This window comes from Salmo salar, unplaced genomic scaffold (assembly GCF_905237065.1).
Source record: "Salmo salar unplaced genomic scaffold, Ssal_v3.1, whole genome shotgun sequence".
NCBI lineage: Eukaryota > Metazoa > Chordata > Actinopteri > Salmoniformes > Salmonidae > Salmo > Salmo salar.
Window position 1 is genome coordinate 26,213 of NW_025547765.1, and position 20,158 is coordinate 46,370.

At 50.0% G+C, this 20,158-nt stretch overlaps 1 protein-coding gene across 1 annotated transcript in view; it reads left to right on the top strand.

Moving 5' to 3' along the window:
• Nucleotides 1-6,370: 6,370 nt before the first annotated feature.
• The window catches only part of grem2 (gremlin 2, cysteine knot superfamily), a 30,935-nt gene continuing 17,147 nt past the window's right edge, over nt 6,371-20,158 (top strand). The window contains exon 1 of the mRNA NM_001139944.1: nt 6,371-6,716. The gene's annotated coding sequence lies outside the window, so the exon portion shown is untranslated. The remainder of the gene's footprint in view (nt 6,717-20,158) is intronic.

Here is a 20,158-nt window from a genome sequence, read left to right on the forward strand (position 1 = left end):
GTGTAATACTGAAAAGCATGTGTGTGTATATTAATTTGTGACGCACACGGTCAGCATGTTACAGTAGTGAGTTCATATATATTCATACTGGTCCACCATTTTGGAATTGAACCCACATAAACCTGGCATTGCAAGCACCATGACGCTCTACCAACTGAGCTACACCGGATATAAGCACATCCTTTACCTTGGACATTTAGTTTGTACTCTAGTTTGTACTTTTTATTTGCAATGATACTTCAAATCAAATCAAATGTATTTGTCACATACACATGGTTAGCAGATGTTAATGCAAGTGTAGCGAAATGCTTGTGCTTCTAGTTCCGACCGTGTAGTAATATCTAACAAGTAATCTAACCTAACAATTTCACAACAACTACCTTATACACACAAGTGTAAAGGAATGTAGATCTTTAAATGTGTTTCTTTTCAAATATAAGGTAAGTTTTGTTAGCATTTACTACCTTTCCTTAATAAGGCACTTTATTTGTTCATATTAGCAGATATAACTTTATGAATTAGAATACTTATTTATGACAGGGATTATCAACGAAGGGCTATGCAATTTTATGGAAAATAATGAACGATGTCTTTCATGACACGCTACCGGAAGTGAACTGACCTCCCAAAGAGTTGCGTTATTTTCCAGAGAACGCATAGAGTCCCGAGTTGATTATCCCTTTTATATCATGGCTATTATTTAACACATTTGCCACATAGAAATGTTTTAATTTTGCCAGTAGAAATGTGTTCAACATCCACTGAAATAGCTAGCAAGTTTACTAAGATAGCTACAGTAGTTGGCGTGGTAACCAAACCATCAGGTCCTAGCTTGCCATGAAAATCTAATTCAACAACACCAATAATGTTTTCAATTTGACCTTTACTTTCAAAAAATCTAATCAAACAATACATGTGAAAAATGAACTATAGCCATTAAATTCTACCGTGCAAATATACCGTGTGTTATAGAGAAATAATGGTAGCCTTTCCTCCCTTACAAAAAAAAGATTGCAGTAACTGCAGTGGACTGTGGTATTTTGGAAGCAGTAACTGCGGTGGACTGTGGTATTTTGGAAGCAGTAACTGCAGTGGACTGTGGTATTTTGGAAGCAGTAATTGCGGTGGACTGTGGTATTTTGGAAGCAGTAACTGCGGTGGACTGTGGTATTTTGGAAGCAGTAACTGCGGTGGACTGTGGTATTTTGGAAGCAGTAACTGCGGTGGACTGTGGTATTTTGGAAGCAGTAACTGCGGTGGACTGTGGTATTTTGGAAGCAGTAACTGCGGTGGACTGTAGTATTTTGGAAGCAGTAACTGCGGTGGACTGTGGTATTTTGGAAGCAGTAACTGCGGTGGACTGTGGTATTTTGGAAGCAGTAATTGCGGTGGACTGTGGTATTTTGGAAGCAGTAATTGCAGTGGACTGTGGTATTTTGGAAGCAGTAATTGCAGTGGACTGTGGTATTTTGGAAGCAGTAATTGCAGTGGACTGTGGTATTTTGGAAGCAGTAATTGCGGTGGACTGTGGTATTTTGGAAGCAGTAACTGCGGTGGACTGTGGTATTTTGGAAGCAGTAACTGCGGTGGACTGTGGTATTTTGGAAGCAGTAACTGCGGTGGACTGTAGTATTTTGGAAGCAGTAACTGCGGTGGACTGTGGTATTTTGGAAGCAGTAACTGCGGTGGACTGTGGTATTTTGGAAGCAGTAATTGCGGTGGACTGTGGTATTTTGGAAGCAGTAATTGCAGTGGACTGTGGTATTTTGGAAGCAGTAATTGCAGTGGACTGTGGTATTTTGGAAGCAGTAATTGCAGTGGACTGTGGTATTTTGGAAGCAGTAATTGCGGTGGACTGTGGTATTTTGGAAGCAGTAACTGCGGTGGACTGTGGTATTTTGGAAGCAGTAACTGCAGAACATCTTCAGTATACCAGTGTATATTCCACAAAGCTAAATCTATGATGTTAAAATGCCTATTTTACTCTGTTCCATATCTGACTGCGCAATCCGACAGCCCAGCCAGGCAATTTATAAACTTAATCTCCGCTATTAAAAGTAGACATTATCTCACATTTCTTTTAGACTAAGATTGGTATAAACCTTTGTCTGTCTGTCTCTCCGATATTTTGCAATATTGTTTCAATATTTAAATTCAATCTCCAGCCGTTCCATAGTAATGAACTTGTCGGGAGTCTGGACTAGACAGACAGGCAGGCAGCGCCTCATCAGCTCATTGTTATGTATGTATCCAAATAAATGTCACTAGAAAATAGCTTAAACAAAATGCAAAACGTGGTTTTCTCCCTACAGGACACAGACCAGAGTGAAGTGATGTTTCTCCCTACAGGACACTCTCAGACCAGAGTGAAGTGGTGTTACTCCCTACAGGACACTCTCAGACCAGAGTGAAGTGGTGTTTCTCCCTACAGGACACTCTCACACCAGAGTGAAGTGGTGTTTCTCCCTACAGGACACTCTCACACCAGAGTGAAGTTTCTCCCTACAGGACACTCTCACACCAGAGTGAAGTGGTGTTTCTCCCTACAGGACACTCTCAGACCAGAGTGAAGTGGTGTTTCTCCCTACAGGACACTCTCAGACCAGAGTGAAGTGGTGTTTCTCCCTACAGGACACTCTCACACCAGAGTGGTGTTTCTCCCTACAGGACAATCTCACACCAGAGTGAAGTGGTGTTTCTCCCTACAGGACACTCTCACACCAGAGTGAAGTGGTGTTTCTCCCTACAGGACACTCTCAGACCAGAGTGAAGTGGTGTTTCTCCCTACAGGACACTCTCAGACCAGAGTGAAGTGGTGTTTCTCCCCACAGGACACTCTCAGACTAGAGTGAAGTGGTGTTTCTCCCTACAGGACACTCTCAGACCCGGGTAAAGTGGTTTCCAACACAAATAGAATGTTATTTTACAAGGCATCAGCTGTTGTTTTAGTGCATAATGCATGATTATAAAGAGAATGATGGTGATTGTGGCTCAGTTGGTAGAGCAGAGAGAACGATGGTGAGTTGGGGTTCAGTTGGTAGAGCAGAGAGAACGATGGTGAGTGGGGCTCAGTTGGTAGAGCAGAGAGAACGATGGTGAGTGTGACTCAGTTGGTAGAGCAGAGAGAACAATGGTGAGTGTGACTCAGTTGGTAGAGCAGAGAGAACGATGGTGAGTTGGTGCTCAGTTGGTAGAGCAGAGAGAACGATGGTGAGTTGGGGCTCAGTTGGTAGAGCAGAGAGAACGATGGTGAGTTGGGCTCCAGTTGGTAGAGCAGAGAGAACGATGTTGAGTTGGGCTCCAGTTGGTAGAGCAGAGAGAACGATGGTGAGTTGGGCTCAGTTGGTAGAGCAGAGAGAACGATGGTGAGTGGGGCTAAGTTGGTAGAGCAGAGAGAACGATGGTGAGTGGGGCTCAGTTGGTAGAGCAGAGAGAACGATGGTGAGTGGGGCTCAGTTGGTAGAGCAGAGAGAACGATGGTAGAGAAAATTATGGTAAGTGTGACTTACCATCATGGCATTTTGGATGCAGTACAAAACAAAAGTATGAAAATATATGCACTCACTACTTACTGCAAGTCGCTCTGGATAAGAGAGTCTGATCAAATTTAAAATTAGCGTTTTTGAAAGGAGAAATATGTGTTCGATATTGATATTCATCGACCTGGCCAAGGCTTTCGACTGTCAATCACCTAAATTCTTATCGGCAGACTCGACAGTCTTGGTTTATCAAATGACTGCCTCGACCTGGTTCACCAACTACTTCTCAGACAGAGTTCAGTGTGTCAAATCGGAGGGCCTGTTTTTGCTCCTTTGCACCCCAGTATCTCTACTTGCACATTCATCTTCTGCACATCTATCACTCCAGTGTTTAATTGCTAAATTGTAATTACTTCGCCGCCACGGCCTATTTATTGCCTTACCTCCCTAATCTCACCTCATTTGCACACAGTGTATATAGACTTTTCTACTGTATTATTGACTGTATGTTTGTTTATTCCATGTGTAACGTTGTGTTGTTGTATGTGTCGAACTTTGCTTTATTCTTGGTCAGGTCGCAGTTGCAAATGAGGACTTGTCCTCAACTTGCCTACCTGGTTAAATAAAGGACTTGTTCTCAACTAGCCTACCTGGTTAAATAAAGGACTTGTTCTCAACTGGCCTACCTGGTTAAATAAAGGACTTGTTCTCAACTGGCCTACCTGGTTAAATAAAGGACTTGTTCTCACCTGGCCTACCTGGTTAAATAAAGGTGAAATAAAATAAAATAAAAACAAATTGAGTGGGGTGTCGTTTTGAGGTCGAGGGGCCTTTTGTGGTGTTTATTGTCTCACACAAGAGAACATAGAAAGACAGGGAAAGGAGAGAGAGCGATCTCAATCAATACTAAAACCAAATTCAAACTGTGTAAAAAATTATAAATGGAGGTCCATTATGGTCTCATCACTCTGTCCAGCTTGCAAACTTCCATCAACCCGAAAGCTAGAAACTCAGGGAGCATTGAAAATTCAAAAAGTATGGATAAAAAATGACAATCTTTTTGCCTAATTTTGATGGAGAGGTAAAATAAATCAATTGTATTTGACCTTGGTGAAGACCGAATACGACCCAGGGGGGGGGGCTGAATGAGTTTGACACCCCTGAGCTGCAGGCTGGTAATTGAGGAATATAAGGAGTGAAATTCCAATCGATGGCCACTAGATGGATCTATTTTGTTCTGCCACTGGAGCGTCACGCTAGTCTAGGAGTTTAACGACACAGAGCTTTTGACAAACCTTCTTCATCTCATTATTTGAACGCATGATAACGATACTGATCTTGTTTTATTGATTATTAAACATTAAAACAGTCAGTGTATTATCCATGGGGCTGTTACTAAATTGCCGGTGACGTGTTGTCTACTTTTGGAAAAGTACTGTGAAAGAACACTGCTGCTACGTTCTCTTTGCTATTACCCAGGGTGCAACACAACTCCATCACCTTGACTGACGGTTGTTGAAGAGAACATACAGCAATGGTATTAGTTGTCGGGTTGAAGACATGACGTCCAAATCCACTTCAGTAGTGGTATTTGAACGTGTCAAAATGACTTTTCATCCCACGAAGCCATACTTAAAACTTTTAGACACTTAGAAAACCCTTAAAGTGTTCAATAAAAAGCAGTTTTAAGTGTTTTAAAACACACTCCATCTGTGGTGTTAAAATAAGTCCCTTGCTGTAACACTTCCTTTCTCCCACATTCCCTCTTTTCTCTCTCTTGGTCTTGTTCCCTCTCTCTCTCTCTCTTTCATTCTTTCTCTACCTCTCTTCCTCCCTGCCGGGTAGCAAGCAGGTGTTCAACCACATCAGGAGACACTGGGAAAGTGTTGCAGTGTGTGTGTGTGCGTGTGTGCGCGTGCGTGCGTGTGTGTGTGTGTGTGTGTGCGTGTGTGCGTGCTCGTGTGTGCGCACTTTGTCGACGGGGCTTGGTTGGATTGAATTAACAATGCAATGAGGGTGAGAAGGGGATAAACAGGGAGGGGCAGTCTACAGAGAAAGAGAGAGAGAGAGTGTTTAGGAGGGAGAGAGAGAGAGAGGGAGTGTGTTAGGGAGAGAGAGAGAGTTAGGGAGGGAGAGAGAGAGTGTGTTAGGGAGAGAGAGAGAGAGTGTTAGGGAGGGGGAGGGGGAGAGAGAGAGTGTGTTAGGGAGAGGGAGAGAGTGTTAGAGAGAGGGAGAGAGAGAGTGTTAGGAGAGAGAGAGAGTGTTAGGGAGGGAGAGAGAGAGAGAGAGTGTGTGTTAGGGAGAGTGAGAGAGAGTGTTAGGGAGAGTGAGAGAGAGTGTTAGGGAGAGAGAGAGAGAGAGAGAGAGAGAGAGAGAGAGAGAGAGTGTTAGGGAGAGAGAGAGTGTGTGTTAGGGAGAGAGAGAGTGTGTTAGGGAGAGAGAGAGAGAGTGTGTTAGGGAGAGAGAGAGAGAGTTTTAGGGAGGGAGAGAGAGTGTTAGGGAGGGAGAGAGTGTTAGGGAGGGAGAGAGAGAGTGTTAGGGAGGGAGAGAGAGAGTGTTAGGGAGGGAGAGAGAGAGTGTTAGGGAGGGAGAGAGAGAGTGTTAGGGAGGGAGAGAGAGAGTTTTAGGGAGGGAGAGAGAGTTTTAGGGAGGGAGAGAGAGAGTTTTAGGGAGGGAGAGAGACAGAGAGAGAGTGTTAGGGAGAGTGAGAGAGTGTGTTAGAGAGAGGAGAGAAGAGAGAGAGAGAGGAGAGAGAGAGGAGAGAGAGAGGAGAGAGAGTGTGTTAGGGAGGGAGAGGGCGAGACTTGTTTAGTGTTGAAAGCCAATAGAAAAGTCTGCTGGGTGATAACATCCACATGCGGGTGATGGAGAGAAGCCAGAACACAGACTTGAAACACAGAGAGAGAGAGAGAGACCCTAACCACAGGAACTCAGGCTGTTCACGGGCGTCCACACAGCTACCTCACCAGGACCCCGGAGAGAGTAGCGGACTGACCAGGGTAGAGACCAGCTAACAAACCACCAAAAAAGCTCAGCATAAAAACCATGATCTGATAGAAGAGCTGAAAAACCTTCACACTTACCACCAGAGGAGCCAACCGATGAGTGGACTGACCGACGAATAGACCACCTCAACCCATGACCTCTGTCTCTGCTGGAATACATACCTAACCCTAAACGCAGAGACAGACCGGGACACAGAGAGAGAGAGGACGCTTTGGACGCCTGAAACAAGAGGTAAACTGACCTGACACTTCCCTATCTTTACAGACAAGAGGTCAACTGACCTGACACTTCCTATCCTTACAGATAAGAGGTCAACTGACCCGACACTTCCTATCCTTAGAGACAAGAGGTCAACTGACCTGACACTTCCTATCCTTACAGACAAGAGGTCAACTGACCTGACACTTCCTATCCTTAGAGACAGAACCACACTGAGAATAGAGTACCAAATGTACTCCTTATCTCAATCATCATCACTTAGACAAGCTCTGGGCACAGTTTACTGTAAACGGTACAGACATATTAGATAAGACGTTAACATAATCTCTGGTGTTAATACGGTGTTAATACGATCAGCTGTGACGTTGTACTCCAGTACACCCCCTTTTTGTAGATGACTAATTTATTTACATCACTGAAATGAGACAACTTTACCCTCATCACAATTCACGCAACTTTATTCATTAAATGACTTTATGTTGTTAAGGGACATATTAATTCATTAACCAACAGAGTAGCAGCAGTAAGGGAGAGTGGGGTGAAGTTGAGCCCCCCCTTTGTGTTTCTAGGAAACACAAAATTAAATTAAAATTAATAATTTTGACCAAATATGTAGGAAGAGGTGATCATTTCATGGAGTCCGTGAAGGATGAAACCACATGGGAAAAAGTGACCAGCAAGTTAAGTCCAACAAAAACCCTTGATTTTCATCAAGTCAAATGAATTTATTGTGCTAAGAGGTTTCATTATGCTTGTATCTAAACCAAAGTAGATCATTTCAACATTGTTATAAACATCATGTCTCTATTAGCTTCAAAATGAGGTCCTAAACCTAGCATGAAAGTGTAGTATTAAAGTGTAGTATTAAAGTGTAGTAGTAAAGTGTAGTAGTAAAGTGTAGTAGTAAAGTGTAGTATTAAAGTGTAGTAGTAAAGTGTAGTAGTAAATTGTAGTAGTAAAGTGTAGTAGAAAAGTGTATCCTTGTAGCTGTGTAGGCTAATACAGTGTAAATGTTTGACTTGGGGTAAGTTCAGCCAAATATAAGTGTTTTGTTTCCCTAGGGGTAATGCAAAGTGTTATCGCTGGGATATGAGGTATCAACAGGACCTTGACTGGTATTGTGTTGGATTGTGTTTGAGAACTAAAGATAGAAATCGTTTTTAAAAGGTAGGAGTAATATTTAATTACAGAAATGTGTAGGCGGTTTAATTTACCTCGTCCCGTGCCAAGAGACCACTTTTTTTGTTTACGTTGTATTTTTATTTATTTTTTAATTATTAAACCTTTATTTAACTAGGCAAGTCAGTTAAGAACAAATTCTTATTTTTCAATGACGGCCTACCAAAAGGCCTCCTGATGGGGATGGGTTCCTGGGATTAAAAATTATATAGGACAAAACACACATCCCAACAAGAGATACATCACAACACGACATAAAGACAGACCTAAGACAACAACACAGCAAGGCAGAAGAGAGACACCACAACATAAAGACAGACCTAAGACAACAACACAGCAAGGCAGAAGAGAGACACCATAACATAAAGACAGACCTAAGACAACAACACAGCAAGGTAGAAGAGAGACACCACAACATAAAGACAGACCTAAGACAACAACACAGCAAGGCAGAAGAGAGACACCGCAACATAAAGACAGACCTAAGACAACACCACAACATAAAGACAGACCTAAGAAAACAACACAGCAAGGCAGAAGAGAGACACCACAACATAAAGACAGACCTAAGACAACAACACAGCAAGGCAGAAGAGAGACACCACAACATAAAGACAGACGGCACCGTTAGGGCACCGTTAGGGGACCGTTACAGACGGCACCGTTAGGGGACCGTTACAGACGGCACCGTTAGGGGACCGTTACAGACGGCACCGTTAGGGCACCGTTAGGGGACCGTTACAGACAGCACCGTTAGGGGACCGTTACAGACAGCACCGTTAGGGGACCGTTACAGACAGCACCGTTAGGGGACCGTTACAGACAGCACCGTTAGGGGACCATTACAGACAGCACCGTTAGGGGACCGTTACAGACAGCACCGTTAGGGGACCGTTACAGACAGCACCGTTACATTGGATTTCAGGGAAAGAACATCTGTGGGCACAAAGGAGTGCTGTAAATTTCCTCAATTTCAAACTGTGTAGCAAAACAGGAAGGAAGGAGGAAGGAAGGAGAGGCAGGGAGACGGGGAAAGGAAGGAGAGGCAGGGAGACGGGGAGAGGAAGGAGAGGCAGGGAGACGGGGGAGGCAGGGATGGAGAGAGGCAGGGACGGAGAGAGAGAGGCAGGGACAGAGGGAGAGAGGCAGGGACGGAGGGAGAGAGGCAGGGACGGAGGGAGAGAGGCAGGGACGGAGGGAGAGAGGCAGGGACGGAGGGAGAGAGGCAGGGACGGAGGGAGAGAGGCAGGGACGGAGGGAGAGAGGCAGGGACGGAGGGAGAGAGGCAGGGACGGAGGGAGAGAGGCAGGGACGGAGTGAGAGAGGCAGGGACGGAGGGAGAGAGAGGAACGGAGGGAGAGAGGGAGGAACGGAGGGAGAGAGGGAGGAATGGAGGGAGGCAGGGATGGAGGGAGGCAGGGACGGAGGGAGGCAGGGACGGAGGGAGGCAGGGAGAGAGGGAGGAATGGAGGGAGGCAGGGACGGAGGGAGGCAGGGATGGAGGGAGGCAGGGATGGAGGGAGGCAGGGACGGAGGGAGGCAGGGACGGAGGGAGGCAGGGACGGAGGGAGGGAGGGAGGCAGGAACGGAGGGAGGCAGGGAGAGAGGGAGGAATGGAGGGAGGCAGGGATGGAGAGGAGATGTTTGCATCTTTCTGGTGTCCACCATCTCATTATTGTTCTTCACACACTGATCTCAGATAGCTGATTGGCTTCAGACTGAGAGCAGTGGTACAGATTAGGATTCTGTGGTTGTTAGGTGAACCAACCTACAGTAACCTTGACTTCCAGACGACATGGCTACAGTGTTTGTGTTTCCATGCTGTTGGTTAGTTTACCCAGAGAGATAAACCTCTGAAAAGGCACCTTGAGGAGGGCAACTCCCGGTCTGACCAGCCCAGCGCATGGAGCTCACAGCTGGTACTGCCTTCCCCTGCCGGGCCGGTACTGCCTTCGCCTGCCGGGCCGATACTGCCTTCCCCTGCCGGGCCGGTATTGCCTTCCCCTGCCGGCCCGGGCCTGTGGTCCCCCTGATCGGTGCTGGGGCTGTGGTTGGCTGACTGGGGGCTGTGGTTGGCTGACTGGGAGTGTGGTTGGCTGATCTGGGGCTGTGGTTGGCTAACCGTGGTTGGCTGACCGTGGTTGGCTGACCGTGGTTGGCTGACCGTGGTTGGCTGACCGTGGTTGGCTGACCCCGCAGACCCCTGGACTGTTAGGAAGACCCCAGCAGGTTTCAGGTCGTCCTAACTTGTTGGTTTGTTGATGTAGAAGATGTGTTAGTGGACATAGGAAGACCCCAGCAGGTTTCAGGTCATCCTAACTTGTTGGTTTGTTGATGTAGAAGATGTGTTAGTGGACATAGGAAGACCCCAGCTGGTTTCAGATCTTCCTAACCTGTTGGTTTGTTGATGTAGAAGATGTGTTAGCGGACACAGGAAGTACTCTAGTTAATTTCCTAAGGGACAAGGTATTCATATCTCTCTTTTTCTTCAAGATGATGTACCACACCTCATACCAGTTACTATTCCAGACAGTTTCTCTCTTGGAGAAATCTCTTCACTATGGCCATCCGTTAATACATTACAGTAGCATTTATGATACTTGACTTTGTCAACTCCGCTTTTCACTCATTTTCATTTAAAGAGCAGAACTGGCTCACATGTTTTCCCCCTACAACAGACAACGAGAAGGTGTTTTTTGTGAGGATTGTGGAGAACTTAACCTTTCTGTTCTTCTGTTCCTCCAACTCCTCATTCTCTGTGACCTACTTGCCTACTTCCACAACATTTCCTAGGGGCTAGCGATAGACAGAAAGACTCTAGAGACTTTAGAGGAAGACAGAAGAGATGGAGGAGGAGAGGTCTATCCTACTTTAGCTTTCCACTGAGGACTCCCTCCATCATTACTCCACTGAGGACTCCCTCCCTCCCTCCCTCCATCATTACTCCACTGAGGACTCCCTCCCTCCATCATTACTCCACTGAGGACTCCCTCCCTCCATCATTACTCCACTGAGGACTCCCTCCCTCCCTCCATCATTAATCCACTGAGGACTCCCTCCCTCCCTCCATCATTACTCCACTGAGGACTCCCTTCCTCCCTCCATCATTACTCCACTGAGGACTCCCTCCCTCCATCATTACTCCACTGAGGACTCCCTCCATCCCTCCATCATTACTCCACTGAGGACTCCCTCCCTCCCTCCATCATTACTCCACTGAGGACTCCCACCCTCCCTCCATCATTACTCCACTGAGGACTACCTCCCTCCATTACTCCCTCCATTATTCCACTGAGGACTCCCTCCCTCCATCATTACTCCGCTGAGGACTCCCTCCCTCCCTCCATCATTACTCCACTGAGGACTCCCTCCCTCCCTCCCTCCATCATTACTCCACTGAGGACTCCCTCCCTCCCTCTATCATTACTCCACTGAGGACTCCCTCCCTCCCTCCATCATTACTCCACTGAGGACTCCCTCCCTCCCTCCATCATTACTCCACTGAGGACTCCCTCCCTCCCTCCTTCATTACTCCACTGAGGACTCCCTCCCTCCCTCCATCATTACTCCACTGAGGACTCCCTCCATTACTCCACTGAGGACTCCCTCCTTCCCTCCATCATTACTCCACTGAGGACTCCCTCCCTCCCTCCATCATTACTCCACTGAGGACTCCCTCCCTCCATCATTAGTCCACTGAGGACTCCCTCCCTCCCTCCATCATTACTCCACTGAGGACTCCCTCCCTCCCGCCATCATTACTCCACTGAGGACTCCCTCCCTCCATCATTACTCCACTGAGGACTCCCTCCCTCCCTCCATCATTAATCCACTGAGGACTCCCTCCCTCCCTCCATCATTACTCCACTGAGGACTCCCTTCCTCCCTCCATCATTACTCCACTGAGGACTCCCTCCCTCCATCATTACTCCACTGAGGACTCCCTCCATCCCTCCATCATTACTCCACTGAGGACTCCCTCCATCATTACTCCACTGAGGACTCCCTCCCTCCCTCCATCATTACTCCACTGAGGACTCCCTCCCTCCATCATTACTCCACTGAGGACTCCCTCCCTCCATCATTACTCCACTGAGGACTCCCTCCCTCCCTCCATCATTAATCCACTGAGGACTCCCTCCCTCCCTCCATCATTACTCCACTGAGGACTCCCTTCCTCCCTCCATCATTACTCCACTGAGGACTCCCTCCCTCCATCATTACTCCACTGAGGACTCCCTCCATCCCTCCATCATTACTCCACTGAGGACTCCCTCCCTCCCTCCATCATTACTCCACTGAGGACTCCCACCCTCCCTCCATCATTACTCCACTGAGGACTACCTCCCTCCATTACTCCCTCCATTATTCCACTGAGGACTCCCTCCCTCCATCATTACTCCGCTGAGGACTCCCTCCCTCCATCATTACTCCACTGAGGACTCCCTCCCTCCCTCCCTCCATCATTACTCCACTGAGGACTCCCTCCCTCCCTCTATCATTACTCCACTGAGGACTCCCTCCCTCCCTCCATCATTACTCCACTGAGGACTCCCTCCCTCCCTCCATCATTACTCCACTGAGGACTCCCTCCCTCCCTCCATCATTACTCCACTGAGGACTCCCTCCCTCCCTCCATCATTACTCCACTGAGGACTCCCTCCATTACTCCACTGAGGACTCCCTCCTTCCCTCCATCATTACTCCACTGAGGACTCCCTCCCTCCCTCCATCATTACTCCACTGAGGACTCCCTCCCTCCATCATTAGTCCACTGAGGACTCCCTCCCTCCCTCCATCATTACTCCACTGAGGACTCCCTCCCTCCCGCCATCATTACTCCACTGAGGACTCCCTCCCTCCATCAGTACTCCACTGAGGACTCCCTCCCTCCCTCCATCATTAATCCACTGAGGACTCCCTCCCTCCCTCCATCATTACTCCACTGAGGACTCCCTTCCTCCCTCCATCATTACTCCACTGAGGACTCCCTCCATCCCTCCATCATTACTCCACTGAGGACTCCCTCCATCATTACTCCACTGAGGACTCCCACCTTCCCTCCATCATTACTCCACTGAGGACTACCTCCCTCCATTACTCCCTCCATTATTCCACTGAGGACTCCCTCCCTCCATCATTACTCCGCTGAGGACTCCCTCCCTCCCTCCATCATTACTCCACTGAGGACTCCCTCCCTCCCTCCATCATTACTCCACTGAGGACTCCCTCCCTCCCTCCATCATTACTCCACTGAGGACTCCCTCCCTCCCTCCATCATTACTCCACTGAGGACTCCCTCCCTCCCTCCATCATTACTCCACTGAGGACTCCCTCCCTCCCTCCATCATTACTCCACTGAGGACTCCCTCCCTCCCTCCATCATTACTCCACTGAGGACTCCCTCCATTACTCCACTGAGGACTCCCTCCATTACTCCACTGAGGACTCCCTCCATCATTACTCCACTGAGGACTCCCTCCCTCCCTCCCTCCATCATTACTCCACTGAGGACTCCCTCCCTCCCGCCATCATTACTCCACTGAGGACTCCCTCGCTCCATCATTACTCTGAAGCACAGTCAGATTCAGAGTGAGACTGATGATATGAATTGATGAACTAACATATAATACTTACCAGAGTTTCTTGACTTGCCAGACAGAGACAGGCTCAGGCTGCATCTTCCCTGCCAACAGCCAAGGCTTTGGTCTACCACTGGAGATCTCTTCCTCGGGCCCAGTAGGGAAAACTGCCCTGACAGCTTACAAACTGTATATGGAATAGAACAGTTTTGGAATTACATGGCTCAGAAAACTATTTATAGGCCTAGATCAGATTCTCATTCATATTGGGAAGTGTTGACTTTACAGACAGATATATTCACACTGGGAAGGGTTGACTTTACTGACAGATATATTCACACTGGGAAGTGTTGACTTTACTGACAGATATTTTCACACTGGGAAGTGTTGACTAAACTAACAGATATATTCACACTGGGAAGTGTTGGCTAAACTAACAGATATATTCACACTGGGAAGTGTTGTCTAAACTAACAGATATATTCACACTGGGAAGTGTTGTCTAAACTAACAGATTTATTAACACTGGGAAGTGTTGACTAAACTAACAGATATATTCACACTGGGAAGTGTTGACTAAACTAACAGATATATTCACACTGGGAAGTGTTGACTAAACTAACAGATATATTCACACTGGGAAGTGTTGGCAAAATAACAGATATATTCACACTGGGAAGTGTTGGCTAAACTAACAGATATATTCATACTGGGATGTGTTGACTAAACTAACAGATATATTCACACTGGGAAGTGTTGACTAAACTAACAGATATATTCACACTGGGAAGTGTTGGCTAAACTAACAGATATATTCATACTGGGAAGTGTTGACTTTACTGACAGATATATTCACACTGGGAAGTGTTGACTAAACAAAACAAAAAAAATGTAGAACCTTTTGGTTATTTTAGTTAAACAGAAAATCTGAGAGAGAGAGAGGAGAGAGAAAGAGAGGAGAGAGAGGAGAGGATACAGAGAGGAGAGAGAGGAGAGAGCGAGAAGATCGAGCGAGGAGATCGAGAGAGGATCGAGAGAGGAGCGAGAGAGAGGAGCGAGAGAGAGGAGCGAGAGAGAGGAGCGAGAGGAGAGAGAGAGAGGAGATCGAGAGGAGAGAGAGAGGAGATCGAGAGGAGAGAGCGAGGAGAGGAGAGCGAGGAGAGGAGAGCGAGAGCGAGAGGAGAGAGCGAGGAGATCGAGCGAGGAGATCGAGAGAGGATCGAGAGAGGAGCGAGAGAGAGGAGCGAGAGGAGAGAGAGAGAGGAGAGAAAGCGATAGAGAGAGGAGAGGAGAGAGAGGAGATTGAGAGGAGAGAGCGAGGAGAGGAGAGCGAGGAGAGGAGAGCGAGGAGAGGAGAGCGAGGAGAGGAGAGCGAGGAGAGGAGAGCGAGGAGAGGAGAGAGAGAGCGAGAGGAGAGAGAGCGAGAAAGCTTAGAGACAGACAGATGCCAGGCGTTAAAGAGGTCTGTGAGTAATACCATTTTAACCCTTAGAAAATTGATTTTCAAATTTATAGCCACATGTGCTACAAAGATGTCTGTCTGTCTGTGGCCCCTCAGTACTCCCTACTTAATCATTATTCCTAGCCGTGGATCCTGCCGAGCTGAGTGAGACAAAGTGACAAATTAGAGTTAATCGGCCTCTTCCTGTCCTGAAGGAAACTATGTGAAACTAGTGGAAAGAGCTGAGGGTTGACTGACCCCAACGATCAGACCACATACTGCAATCAGGGAGAGAGAGACAGGGAGGGAGAGAGAGACAGGGAGACGGACGCTGCTGACTCAGCTCCAACTCCTACAAGGCTACAGTTGACGAGCGGCAAGAGGCAGAAAAAAAAATGCCTTTGTCAAATAGACTCATATCTAAATATAATTGTTATATACAGTATCCACATTCACATCCAAAGTGTTTCCTTTTGTAGACAGGATCATTACAACTCTTTAACTCAGATCTCAAGGATCAGACATACAAAACGGACTGACAAGGCAAGTCAGTTAAGAACCAATTCTTATTTACAATGACGGCCTACCGGGGAACAGTGGGCAGAACGACAGATTTTTTACCTTGTCAGCTCAGGGATTTGATCCAGAAACCTTTCGGTTACTGGCCCAACGCTCTAACCACTAGGCTACCTGCCTCCCCCCTCTAACCACTAGGCTCCCTGTCGCCACTCCACTCGAACCACTAGGCTATCTGCCGTCCCTCCACTCTAACCACTAGACTACCTGCCTCCCCCCTCTAACCACTAGACTACCTGCCTCCCCCCTCTAACCACTAGGCTACCTGCCTCCCCTCCACTCCACTCTAACCACTAGGCTACCTGCCTCCGCTCCACTCTAACCACTAGGTTACCTGCCGCCCCTCCACTCTAACCACTAGGCTACCTGCCTCCCCTCCACTCTAACCACTAGGCTACCTGCCTCCCCTCCACTCTAACCACTAGGCTACTAGGCTACCTGCCTCCCCTCTACCTGCATCCCCTCCACTCTAACCACTAGACTACCTGCCACCCCTCCACTCTAACCACTAGACTACCTGTCTACCCCCTCTAACCACTAGACTACCCTGCCACCCCTCCATTCTAACCACTAGACTACCTGCCGCCCCTCCACTCTAACCACTAGACTACCCTGCCACCCCTTTACTCTAACCACTAGACTACCTGCCGCCCCTCCACTCTAACCACTAGACTACCTGCCTCCCCCCTCTAACCACTAGACTACCTGCCGCCCCTCCACTCTAACCACTAGGCTACCTGCCGCCCCTCCACTCTAACCACTAGGCTACCTGCCACCCCTCCACTCTAACCACTAGGCTACCTGCCGCCCCTCCACTCTAACCACTAGGCTACCTGCCGCCCCTCCACTCCACTCTAACCACTAGGCTACCTGCCGCCCCTCCACTCTAACCGCTAGGCTACCTGCCGCCCCTCCACTCTAACCGCTAGCTACCTGCCGCCCCTCCACTCTAACCGCTAGGCTACCTGCCGCCCTCCACTCTAACCGCTAGGCTACCTGCCGTCCCTCCACTCTAACCGCTAGGCTACCTGCCGCCCCTCCACTCTAACCGCTAGGCTACCTGCCGCCCCTCCACTCTAACCGCTAGGCTACCCTGCCGCCCCTCCACTCTAACCGCTAGGCTACCCTGCCGCCCCTCCACTCTAACCGCTAGGCTACCCTGCCGCCCCTCCACTCTAACCGCTAGGCTACCCTGCCGCCACTCCACTCTAACCGCTAGGCTACCCTGGCGCCCCTCCACACTAACCACTAGGCTACCTGCCGCCCCTCCACTCTAACCACTAGGCTACCTGCCCCCCTCCACTCTAACCACTAGGCTACCTGCCGCCCCTCCACTCTAACCACTAGACTACCTGCCGCCCCTCCACTCTAACCACTAGGCTACCTGCCGCCCCTCCACTCTAACCACTAGGCTACCTGCCGCCCCTCCACTCTAACCACTAGGCTACCTGCCGCCCCTCCACTCTAACCACTAGGCTACCTGCCGCCCCTCCACTCTAACCACTAGGCTACCTGCCGCCCCTCCACTCTAACCACTAGGCTACCTGCCTCCCCTCCACTCTAACCACTAGACTACCTGCCACCCCTCCACTCTAACCACTAGACTACCTGCCTACCCCTTCTAACCACTAGACTACCCTGCCGCCCCTCCACTCTAACCACTAGGCTACCTGCCGCCCCTCCACTCTAACCACTCGGATACCTGCCTCCCCTCTCTAACCACTAGGCTACCCTGCCGCCCCTCCACTCTAACCACTAGGCTACCCTGCCGCCCCTCCACTCTAACCACTAGGCTACCCTGCCGCCCCTCCACTCTAACCACTAGGCTACCCTGCCGCCCTCCACTCTAACCACTAGGCTACCTGCCTCCCCTCCACTCTAACCACTAGACTACCTGCCTCCCCCTCTAACCACTAGACTACCTGCCGCCCCCTCTAACCACTAGACTACCTGCCGCCCCTCCACTCTAACCACTAGGCTACCTGCCGCCCCTCCACTCTAACCACTAGGCTACCTGCCGCCCCTCCACTCTAACCGCTATGCTACCTGCCGCCCCTCCACTCTAACCGCTAGACTACCTGCCGCCCCTCCACTCTAACCACTAGACTATCTGCCTCCCCCCTCTAACCACTAGACTACCTGCCTCCCCCTCTAACCACTAGACTACCTGCCGCCCCTCCACTCTAACCACTAGACTACCTGCCGCCCCTCCACTCTAACCACTAGACTACCTGCCTCCCCCTCTAACCACTAGACTACCTGCCTCCCCCTCTAACCACTAGACTACCTGCTGCCCCTCCACTCTAACCACTAGGCTACCTGCCGCCCCTCCACTCTAACCACTCGGATACCTGCCTCCCCTCTCTAACCACTAGGCTACCTGCCTCCCCCTCTAACCACTAGACTACCTGCCGCCCCTCCACTCTAACCACTAGGCTACGCTGCCGCTCCACTCTAACCACTAGGCTACCTGCCTCCCCCTCTAACCACTAGACTACCTGCCTCCCCCCTCTAACCACTAGACTACCTGCCACCCCTCCACTCTAACCACTAGACTACCTGCCTACCCCTCTAACCACTAGACTACCCTGCCACCCCTCCACTCTAACCACTAGACTACCTGCCGCCCCTCCACTCTAACCACTAGGCTACCTGCCTCCCCCTCTAACCACTAGACTACCTGCCGCCCCTCCACTCTAACCACTAGGCTACGCTGCCGCTCCACTCTAACCACTAGGCTACCTGCCTCCCCCTCTAACCACTAGACTACCTGCCTCCCCCTCTAACCACTAGACTACCTGCCACCCCTCCACTCTAACCACTAGACTACCTGCCTACCCCTCTAACCACTAGACTACCCTGCCACCCCTCCACTCTAACCACTAGACTACCTGCCGCCCCTCCACTCTAACCACTAGGCTACCTGCCTCCCCTCCACTCTAACCACTAGACTACCTGCCTCCCCCCTCTAACCACTAGGCTACCTGCCTCCCATCCACTCTAAACACTAGACTACCTGCCACCCCTCCACTCTAAACACTAGACTACCTGCCTACCCCTTCTAACCACTAGACTACCCTGCCGCCCCTCCACTCTAACCACTACGCTACCTGCCGCCCCTCCACTCTAACCACTCGGATACCTGCCTCCCCTCTCTAACCACTAGGCTACCCTGCCGCCCCTCCACTCTAACCACTAGGCTACCCTGCCGCCCCTCCACTCTAACCACTAGGCTACCCTGCCGCCCCTCCACTCTAACCACTAGGCTACCCTGCCGCCCCTCCACTCTAACCACTAGGCTACCTGCCGCCCCTCCACTCTAACCACTAGGCTACCTGCCGCCCCTCCACTCTAACCACTAGGCTACCTGCCGCCCCTCCACTCTAACCACTAGGCTACCTGCCGCCCCTCCACTCTAACCACTAGGCTACCTGCCTCCCCTCTACTCTAACCACTAGACTACCTGCCACCCCTCCACTCTAACCACTAGACTACCTGCCTACCCCCTCTAACCACTAGACTACCCTGCCACCCCTCCACTCTAACCACTAGACTACCTGCCACCCCTCCACTCTAACCACTCGGATACCTGCCTCCCCTCTCTAACCACTAGGCTACCCTGCCGCCCTCCACTCTAACCACTAGGCTACCCTGCCGCCCCTCCACTCTAACCACTAGGCTACCTGCCTCCCCTCCACTCTAACCACTAGGCTACCTGCCTCCCCCTCTAACCACTAGACTACCTGCCGCCCCCTCTAACCACTAGACTACCTGCCGCCCCTCCACTCTAACCACTAGGCTACCTGCCGCCCCTCCACTCTAACCACTAGGCTACCTGCCGCCCCTCCACTCTAACCGCTATGCTACCTGCCGCCCCTCCACTCTAACCGCTAGACTACCTGCCGCCCCTCCACTCTAACCGCTAGGCTACCTGACTCCCCTCCACTCTAACCACTAGACTATCTGCCTCCCCCTCTAACCACTAGACTACCTGCCTCCCCCCTCTAACCACTAGACTACCTGCCGCCCCTCCACTCTAACCACTAGATTACCTGCCGCCCCTCCACTCTAACCACTAGACTACCTGCCTCCCCCTCTAACCACTAGACTACCTGCCTCCCCCTCTAACCACTAGACTACCTGCTGCCCCTCCACTCTAACCACTAGGCTACCTGCCGCCCCTCCACTCTAACCACTAGGCTACCTGCCGCCCTCCACTCTAACCACTAGGCTACCTGCCGCCCCTCCACTCTAACCACTAGGCTACCTGCCGCCCCTCCACTCTAACCACTAGGCTACCTGCCGCCCCTCCACTCTAACCACTAGGCTACCTGCCTCCCCTCCACTCTAACCACTAGACTACCTGCCACCCCTCCACTCTAACCACTAGACTACCTGCCTACCCCTTCTAACCACTAGACTACCCTGCCGCCCCTCCACTCTAACCACTAGGCTACCTGCCGCCCCTCCACTCTAACCACTCGGATACCTGCCTCCCCTCTCTAACCACTAGGCTACCCTGCCGCCCCTCCACTCTAACCACTAGGCTACCCTGCCGCCCCTCCACTCTAACCACTAGGCTACCCTGCCGCCCCTCCACTCTAACCACTAGGCTACCTGCCTCCCCTCCACTCTAACCACTAGACTACCTGCCTCCCCCTCTAACCACTAGACTA